The sequence below is a fragment of the Stenella coeruleoalba genome (genome assembly GCF_951394435.1).
Source record: "Stenella coeruleoalba genome assembly, chromosome: 1".
NCBI lineage: Eukaryota > Metazoa > Chordata > Mammalia > Artiodactyla > Delphinidae > Stenella > Stenella coeruleoalba.
Window position 1 is genome coordinate 135,377,508 of NC_137169.1, and position 10,679 is coordinate 135,388,186.

At 36.5% G+C, this 10,679-nt stretch overlaps 1 pseudogene across 1 annotated transcript; it reads left to right on the forward strand.

The window, feature by feature from the left end:
- Window positions 1-8,760: 8,760 nt before the first annotated feature.
- LOC307191152 (S-adenosylmethionine decarboxylase proenzyme-like) lies at window positions 8,761-9,798 on the forward strand (annotated as a pseudogene). The gene has a single exon. The product of its transcript is annotated as an S-adenosylmethionine decarboxylase proenzyme-like (transcript).
- The last annotated feature ends 881 nt before the right edge of the window (window positions 9,799-10,679 follow it).

Genomic DNA, 10,679 nt, shown 5'->3' on the forward strand with positions numbered 1-10,679 from the left:
TTCTGTCTGCTTAAAGTGAATGTTGACTTAGATATTCCAAAGGGACATTCCCATTTTCAAACATAGTGCAACTTTGTTCTTATTACCAACATTTAGCTGTTTCATGTCTAGCTCACTGCATTACCTTAACTTCTTACTGGTTTGCAGCCTCCTAGGGATCTTCTTCTGTAATCTGAAACCAACCCCTTTATTGGCAGTTGTAGGGGGAGAGGATAGGGGTGCCCTGGAGGGCAGGGAGAGAGCAAACAAAGACTGCTCCAGATTGATAGGCAGCAGTTTTTAATAAACAGGGGAACTTATTTACCAGGGTCCTCTTAGGCGGCCACAAGAAGAGTACATTTCCCCACCTGCACAGCACATCTTCAAAGTTGATACAGAGACCTTAACTGGGCTCAGTCAGGTACCCAGTCCAGATGGTCTGAACACATTTCTGTTTCAAGGCTTTATCCTGGAGCAACTTCTGGGAGTGGGGAAGGCCAGAAAGATGCAACTTCCAAGGACAGGAGTGGGGGTCGTAGAGCCTTCAGTTCACAAGGTCCAGCTCTTGGGTCAACTGGTGATCATATCTTTTTGATGGTCTCCTCCAACACTTCTTAATATAAATCACAGTCTTTTCTTTTTAGAGCATTTTCCAGGGAATGTTTGTAGACATTACCTCTTTCAATCTTCATGCCTTAGCATACATTGTCATTCTGTACAGGTAGAGTGGAGAATAACTTTGAAAAAAAATGTCTCAATAACTTTATGTGTTCCCTTTTTAGGAGAGAAAAGAAATATTGTTTTTTAATTAAAAAATATTCTAAGACCATCAGAACAATTTGTTGCTTTATATACATTATATATTATACATTACATGGATAGGATATAATTTTAAATAACTTTATTATACCTTTTTAATAAAGCCAAGACATTTCCCATTATAAAGTATTTTTAATGCAATTGTTCTTCTTTCCTTTATACACTTAGCATAAATTGAACTTTATCATGAAATAGCTTTGGTATATGATTACATGTAACTTCAGAAATTGTGCCTATATTTCATGTCTATTTGTACAATGTATGTTTTTCAAGTAGTGTATATTTATTCCATTCCATTTAGGTCATACATTTCTGAAGTCTGGTTCCATCACATCTTCCTCTTCCACATCTACTTTTGAATACTGCAGATGGAAATCCAATGAATTTTATCCTAAAGCCTCACTTCTCAGAACAAGATAGGAACATTTCAGGATAACCGTATTGAACATGAAAAAGAATGACATTTGAAGATCAGATTCAGAAAGAATAAAGAATGAAGTTGGATACCATGATGGTAACCAAAATCGCTTTGCAATATTTTTGCATGATTGACTTCGTAAGTACGAAGAAACAGTTGCTTCACTAATTTCTCACATTCTCTTATTGTTTGTCAGGTATTTGTGCATTTTCTAATCTCATTAATCTTTTTGTGGGCTTTAAAAATATAGAATCATTGAGTTACCCTGCTAAAGAGAAGCTTAGAGAACATTCTAGAATGGATCTTTCACATTTCAGGAGAGGATAACTAGTCTTTCATGCAATTATAGGTAATATTGTCTACACGTCAGTGCTCATATGTGCCTTATTTCTCTTAGTTCCTATTTTTACCTCCACTCCAGTACTCTTTTTTTCATTCCATTTAAAAAATGCTTACCCATCCTTTAATGATAGATATTCTTGCTTCCTATTGGTATACTCATTTCATCTCATCTGATGGGCAAGGACTCATAGCAACTCAACTAATCCCTTACAATTTATTGATTGTATGATTTAATAGCTTTATGTGGATTACAGCATTATTTCAAATATACTGTGTTACATTTAAAACAAAGTGTTCATTCCAATATAAACTAGTACTACATACTCCATATTGAGAACATAGAGAGTTCAGAAAACTAAAAAATCAGTTTAAATTTTTGCATGAAATCAACACCCAGAAATATCTCCTTTGAGTTAGAAGATAGAAAAAGAAAACATTTTTAGATATTTTATTGTATTTCTTATATCTAGGAATAATGGAGATCATACTCCATTTTCTAATCTAATTATTATTTTCTTTTTTATTAGCAAACAGTCTCTTTACATTTAAAACCTTAAGAAGTCCCATGAAAATTGTCAGAATTTTATTCAAGAATACTTCTTTGTATTCAAAGATCTGGAAGTTGAACTACATGCTCTACAATTTCACTGAAATATAATGACCATTATGTACTTAGTACACATTTCCTTCATTAAAAAAATTTGTATTTTTTGGACATTGTTTCAGAAAGTGGGACTACATTAGTGTACAACTTGGACAGAGACCCTGCTTCGTGAAATTTACAATCTGATGGAAGAGATAGCTAATAAGTAAAGATACAGAGACATGACATAATTTAAAGAGAAAAGGCAAAGTAAGGAGTCAGATAATCTGGGAATGATTGTCTAAAGAGATTTCATAGACTTAAGAGACCTGAACCATTAGCAGGACCAGCCATATCGACACACTGAATTGATGTACTGTATCAGCCATAAAACTTATATTCATCATGCTACTTAATCCCCAAAACAATTTTAGGAGGTAGTATTATTTTTGTACAATTGAGGAAATGATGCTCAAATAAATTAAATGCCATGCAACCTGCAACTATAAAATAGCATAGCCAGGATGTGAATATAGGTTTAACTGATAATAAAGTCTGTTGTTTATACATTGCCCTGTTTTCTATGGTCCCATTTTCTCTGCTGTTTTTTTTTTCCCTTTGATAACTGTTCTACTTTTCAATTTTTTTTCATTCTCTGAGAATAAATTTCAGCTCAGAAAATTGGTCCCTATTTTCCATGCTTAGTTCTGGTCAAGAGGAAAGGCCAGAAGTTTACATCTAGAATGAAGCATGTTATGTTGCTGTGAAATGTGGCCCCCTTGGAGCTGGTGCATTGGAGGAGTCCCTGACCCAAGCTGGTCACTCAGAGCCCCTGCCTTGGAAATTTAGGATTGGGACCAAGGGAGAAAAAGAAAAAGAAATAATCCTTCTACCTGCCTAGACCTGGATGATCCCTTTTTTCTTGTCATGTGGATTAAATAACAGAACACTACTGTGCTAGAAAAGCTGAATGAAGCCAACTCAAAAGAATGAGAAATTAAAAAGCAAACTGCCATGTTCTGTTTTTCTTTTTTGTTTAAAATCCTTGTTTTGTTTACAATCCTTCCTAAGCCCCAGCTGCTTTTCTGTCCTGATATGACACATCGTTTCATATTTTAAACGATGGCCTGTTTTTCTTAAGCCAGCTGAAGTTAATTTCTGAAACTTAAAATCGAAAATGCCCTACCTAAAATATTTAATTATAAAATTGTGGAATTAAAAATGAGTAGTGGCTAGATGCAACTGTAAGGCAATGTTCAGGTGTGCATTTTACTTAAAAATCTGTAATACTAAGAGGAAAGAAAAGAAGTTGAAATTTGTCATGCAAGCAATGTATAAGAGCTATGAGAGGAAACCACCAGTAGAATCAAGTATTTTCTGAAATACCCAGAGAGACGTCTGCCCAGATATAAAGGGAAAATTCTCTACAGGTTACTTTTATCCAGGATATACAATTTAAATATTAAGGATAGGTGGTTTATTTGACAAGAATTTTTTATAATGAAATTTTAGTGTTTTGTTTTTTAACATCTTTATTGGAGTATAATTGCTTTACAATGGTGTGTTAGTTTCCTGTTTTTTTTTTTGGCTGTATGCGGGCCTCTCACTGTTGTGGCCTCTCCCGTTGCGGAGCACAGGCTCCGGACGCGCAGGCTCAGCGGCCATGGCTCACGGGCCCAGCCGCTCCGCGGCATGTGGGGTCTTCCCGGACCGGGGCACCAACCCGAGTCCCCTGCATCAGCAGACGGACTCCCAACCACTGCTCCACCAGGGAAGCCCTAGTTTCCTGTTTTATAACAAAGTGAATCAGTTATACATATACATATGTTCCCATATCTCTTCCCTCTTGTGTCTCCCTCCCTCACCCTCTCCCTATCCCACCCCTCTAGGTGGTCACAAACCACCGAGCTGTCCCTGTGCTATGCGGCTGCTTCCCACCAGCTATCTATTTTACGTTTGGTAGTGTATATATGTCCATGCCACTCTCTCACTTTGTCACAGCTTACCCTTCCCCCTCCCCATATCCTCAAGTCCATTCTCTAGTAGGTCTGTGTCTTTATTCCCATCTTACCCCTAGGTTCTCCATGACCGGTTTTTTTTTTTCTTAGATTCCATATATATATGTGTTAGCATATGGTATTTGTTTTTCTCTTTCTGACTTACTTCACTCTGTATGACAGACTCTAGGTCCATCCACCTCACTACAAATAATTTCATTTCTTTTTATGGCTGAGTAATATTCCATTGTATATATGTGTCCCATCTTCTTTATTCATTCATCCGATGATGGACACTTAGGTTGTTCCATCTCCTGGCTATTGTAAATAGAGCTGCAATGAACATTTTGGTACATGACTCTTTTTGAATTATGGTTTTCTCAGGGTATATGCCCAGTAGTGGGATTGCTGGGTCGTATGGTAGTTCTATTTGTAGTTTTTTAAGGAAACTCCATACTGTTCTCCATAGTGGCTGTATCAATTTACATACCCACCAGCAGTGCAAGAGTGTTCCCTTTTCTCCATGACCTCTCCAGCATTTATTTTTTCTAGATTTTTTTGATGATGGCCATTCTGACCGACGTGAGATGATATCTCGTAGTTTTGATTTGTATTTCTCTAATGATTAATGATGATGAGCATTCTTTCATGTGTATGTTGGCATAAGAATTCACATAATGGAAAGAAAAAACATCTGATAGAGAACTTGATGATGTTAGGCAATCAATAAATATTTAGCAACATTCAAAAAGTTATTTTGTTTTAATTTTGAAGGGTGAGTTGAGGAATTCTCTTGGCAGTCAAGTACTGGGACTGAAGAGCATGTTTTAGGGCTCTCAGTCACCATTGAGGAAGGAGGAGCTAAACCTGCCTGGGTGAAAGGATACATTAACGAGGGTGTCATATTAACCACGGCTTTGAAGTAAAAGTCAGGTGTTTTGTTTTCAGTCTCAATGAACTTTGGGAACAGCATCCAAGTTGAAAGAGCAAGATATTTAAAGGCATGGAGGAGGCAGGGGGAGAGTAGGGTGTTTGAGAAACTGGGAACATGTGTACTATCATGTCAAAGATTTCTAGGAAAAAAAAGCTTACTTCAAAAATGAGTAGGAAAAGACTTATAAACCTTCTAACTCTCTACTTCATCTCTTATCATTTTATATCCCAGCTTTCTTTTTTATCATTTCTGTATGTTTCTACAGATAAAGAAAAATATATAGAGTTAAAGGTATAGACAACAAACCATCATATCCATGTATAAAAGTCATACTGCACATAATCTCTATCTTTATAGATTTACAAATAATTACTATATTATAAGTGTATGGCATATTTGTTGTCTTTATTTCTCTAGTAGACTAAATTCCATGAGGGCAGGGACTCTTTGCTTTAACATTCTATGCCCATTAAAAAGAAGAATTCCTGGTATATACAGGGTGTTCAATACATTTTTGATGAATAAATGAAAAGAGAATGAAGAAATGAATGTGTGAATGAGATCAGATGGAGTTTTTGCTTTACCCTTAGAAGACAGAGAGCCAGCAAATGTATTTTCTCCTAGATCATTTTTGAGCCATTTCCTAATTTACAGCCTTCTATCAGTTGTATTGAAATTAATACACACTCTAAATCATAATCCATAAATCCAGATTATTTTGTTTGAAACTGGTGCAGTCCTTTCTGTGTTGATGACCTGCCTGGTCTTGGCTTTTGAGAATCTCATCACTTCCTTTTTCCTGCTAATCTAAGTGGTCCAAATTTGTACTTTCCTCTGTCTGGCTCATATGATTCTGACATGTTCTAGTTAACAACAGTCTTAATCAACAATATGAACTAAGTCTGTGATCACTACGATTCAAGCTCTGAAATGACAAGTCTGCTTTGTTTACCCTTTTACATCTTGTGTCCAGTGCAAGACCCAGGCAAAAGGATGTGCTCAATACATGCATGATGAATAAACAAGTGATCAATGAGCCCTGATCTATTATTACTATGAGCTAAAAAAAGAGATTTAACAAAATCTTATAGAAAATCACAGATAGGCTTATCACGTTTGACTTTCTTCGGAAGAGTAAACATAAATGACTATTTTGACTTATTTTAATTTCTTAATTAAAAATGTATTATTCCATGTTAGAGATAGTGTAATTTTTGTTTTTTATTTTTTTGCCATGTGCCATGTGGGAATCTTAGTTCCTCAACTAGGGATCAAAGCCCTATCCCCTGCAATGGAAGCACAGAGTCTTAACCACTGGACCACCAGGGAAGTCCTGAGATAGTGTAATTTTTACACAATTACATAAAGTTTCGCATGGGGGCATTAATTTATTTTTAAAGTTTCATTTTTATAATGCATTTTTATAAATATCAGTAACCAGATATATAAGGTGATTGAGTCCCTATTTTATAAGATGATTTCAAAAGGATTTTTGGGGGCCGAACTAGAATAGGATTTTAGAAGAATATAAATATTTTATTTAGAACCCTTATAGCATAGCTTTAACTTTATAATACTAGAGCCACTTTTTTTTTTTTTTTTGGTTTCTAGCAGCTCATATAGCTTTAACTTTATTAAATCTAGAGCTAGTCTTGAGTTATCTAGCAGCTTAGACTTTGACTTCCTTCAAAAATGAGAGCTAGAGCCCTTTTAAAATGATCATTATGCTGCCACTAAGCATTTTATCTCAAGTCACAAAGACTCATTCATTGAACATTTGGGCTAATTATTATTTCTGAAGGCATGTATGCAACTTCGCCATTAACATGTTCTCTACTACTTTTTAAAATCCTCTATTAAAACCGCAACCAAAACTCTCAATTGCAATGCCGTAACACAGGAATAAACACGAAGTCTGAACAAAATATCTTTGCCTCCCTCATCTGCATTTCCACGAGGTCACCTCTCTATGTATCCAAAACGTGATGAGGAGTGATATCATTTCTAGTTAATGCACCTTTTCCCAAAAGCACTTTAGATTTCAAAATAAATTATATGAGAGATTTGATCATAATTTGCCCGCCTTTGTAGTACTTAAATATAAGCTGATTTCCTGCTTTCTGAAGGAAAATTTGAGGGACAAAACACCCCATGAATCTTACTTGGACCTATGTGTTTTCTTAGGTTAATGACCACCAGCCACTACGATGCCTGATCATAGTAAGCATTCAGTAAATGTTTTCTTTACCCAGTAACAATTTCAAGGGCATATGCAGTTCACAAATGTGAATGCATTCCTATTTGTATTTATATACATGCACTTAAAATGTCATTTGGAAAAATCGACTTGGGAAGTGTGTCCTGCATACATCATCTCCATTTTCAAATTTCTATAATTATTTTGAGGCACAAAATATATCTGGTTATAACCTGAGGGAAACTCAGACAGTGCCTGCCTTCTCACTAGGGGACATCTTTCCCCTCGATGACAGGCAGATCTGTCACAGGGACAGATGATTTATCTCCTCTGATTTCATCCAGTAAAGACGCGCTATACAAGGTGAAGTGATAATTTTCCTCAGAGTTAACATGTCCAATGTCTCATCTTTCATTCTAGTCCTTGTGAAATGACATCGAACACTAAATTGGGAACTAATTTTGGTTGTGAGGTTTGGCTGCCTGCCCACTTCCCTGGGAAAACAAGCAAATTATCTGTACTTTTTAGTCATAGAAGTTATATGATACCTGGAGCTGGCTTTTTAGTCTGGGGATTTTTTTTCTTTTAATCTACACTGGAAAAGCAAAAGAAAAATATATATGACAGGGAGTTTTGCAAAAATATATATTTTGCCAGAAAATAAATCAAAATGAAATATACAAAGTGCTGTATCTGTGAAAAAAATATAACAAGTTAGGGGAACTTTAGGTGAAGGAGTGTGGTCGGCAGCATATTTGACTACAACACTAAAATATGCCATTAATTCAGTATGATTTTAGGAAAAAATCAACTCTCACAATTATTTGAGAGTAAAAATTCAACCAGTCAATCTATTATGTTCATCCAGCAAGAAAACTTGTTTGTAAATGTTTGTCTTTAGAATACAGTCTTATAATTCATTTTCTGAATGCACTTATTTTGGCACATAAATAGGGTAGTCAAGTGAGACTTGACTGAAGTGTGTTTGGGTAAACAAAAGATTTGTGTGATAAGCTAAATTCTAACCTACATAGTTACATATTTTTCCTTGATGAATACAGTTGATGATGGGTTATATAATTTATTAGGAAGGTGTATTAGCAGTGAGGCACTTAGAAATAGAGAAGTTATATGACTTTAGGTTATAAAGATAAACTAAGAATAGAGAAAGGTTGTGCTTTCTAAAGTTTATGATTAGTTTATAAAATGGACACGTTAGGCTCCCACAGTATGGCCGGCGACATTAGCTAGCGCTCGCTCTGCTCTCTCTAACGGGGAATCAGCGGACTGCAAGAGACTGAGCTGTATCTGCCTCTACTTCCAAGACACTCACGTTCAACTTTAGCTCACGAAAAAAAAAAAAAAAGCTGGGAAAATTTTATTAACCCTTTTTTAAAAAAAGTTAATGTAAAATTATAGCAAAAAAAGAACCTGAACTTTAGTAACACAGCTGGAACAATCTGCAGCAGCGGCGGCAGCGGCGGGAGAAGAGATTTAATTTAGTTGATTTTCTGTGGTTCTTGGTTGTTCGCTAATCTCACAGTGATGGAAGCTGCACATTTTTTCAAAGGAACCGAGAAGCTGCTGGAGGTTTTGTTCTCTGACGCAAACCGAGGATCTGGGGATCTTTGCACCATCCCAAGATCCGAGTGGGACATACTTTTGAAGGATGTGCAATGTTCAATCATACGTGTGACAAAAACTGACAAGCAGGAAGCTTGTGTACTCAGTGAGAGTAGCATGTTTGTCTCCAAGAGACGTTTCATTTTGAAGACATGTGGTACCACCCTCTTGCTGAAAGCACTGGTTCCCCTGTTGAAACTTGCTAGGGATTACAGTGGGTTTGACTCAATTCAAAGCTTTTATTCTCCTAAGAATTTCATGAAGCCACCTCACCAAGGGTACCCACACCAGAATTTCCAGGAAGAAATAGAGTTTCTTAATACAATTTTCCCACATGGAGCAGCATATCGTATGGGATGCATGAATTCTGATTGTTGGTACTTGTATACTTTGGATTTCCCAGAGAGTTGGGTAATCAATCAGCCAGATCAAACCCTGGAAATTCTGATGAGTGAGCTTGACCCAGCAGTTATGGACCAGTTCTACAGGAAAGATGGTGTTACTGCAAAGGATGTCATTCGTGAGAGTGGAATTCGTGACCTGATACCAGGTTCTGTCATTGATGCCACACTGTTCAACCCTTGTGGGTATTCAATGAATGGAATGAAATCGGATGGAACTTATTGGACTATTCACATCACTCCAGAACCAGAATTTTCTTATGTTAGCTTGAAACAAACTTAAGTCAGACCTCCTATGATGACCTGATCAGGAAAGTTGTGGAAGTCTTCAAGCCAGGAATTTGTGACCACCCTGTTTGTAAATCAGAGTTCTAAATGTCTCACAGTACTTTTTTCGCCCCAGAAGATTGAAGGTTTTAAACCTCTTGATTGCCAGAGCGCTATGTTCAATGATTACAGTTTTGTTTTCACCAGTTTTGCTAAGAAGCAGCAACAGCAGAGTTGATTAAGAAAAATTAAGAAAAAACACAAAAAGAGAACACACATAGAAGAAGGCGGTGGCTGCTTTTTAGATATTGATAGCAAGGGCCATGCTTTCCATAACCACCACCTTGTAGTTGCAGAAAGCCCTAGATGTGATGATAGTGTAATCATTTTGAATTGTATGCATATTATATCAAGGAGTTGGATATCTTGCATGAATACTCTCTTCTGTGTTTATGTATCCCATGCCATTCTTGCTGTGAAATTGAAGTGCATGTAGAAAAAACCTTTTACTATATGAAACTTTACAACACTTGTGGAAACAATTTAATTTGGTTTACGCACAGTGTAATATTTCTCCAGGTATCATCCAAAATTCCCCACAGACAAGGCTTTCGTCCTCATTATGTGTTGGCCTCAGCCTAGCCATCTGGGACTGTTCTATTAAATTGCTACCAGGATTTTGCATCTAGTTACCTCCACTGTCTAGAAGATATTCTCTACTAATGTTATTGAAACAAATTTCTACTTCATACAGATATTTTTCCAGCATCAATCAAAGTTCTTCTTCCACGAGTCGAGTCCTCTAAAAAAATGACTGCAGTTATCCATTTTGTGTATTACTATCTCACTGCTTCCTATACTTGTGTGACTTTAATTGATCCATTCCTCACCATAGTGTCTCCCTCCCAACCACACCCCCTCCATAAAGCAATACACTGTTACACAGTGGGTTTACACTAACCTTATACCCCAGAGGGGGAATGGGGGGGATGGACCCTGGGCTTAATTTTCTTTTAAGGTCAAGGGAGTCTGACATTTTTCGTTATCATGACCTCTTTTGGAATAAGCTGGTGTTGATTAGCAAAGAAAGTGTGGATTGATACTAGGGAATATTGGTTG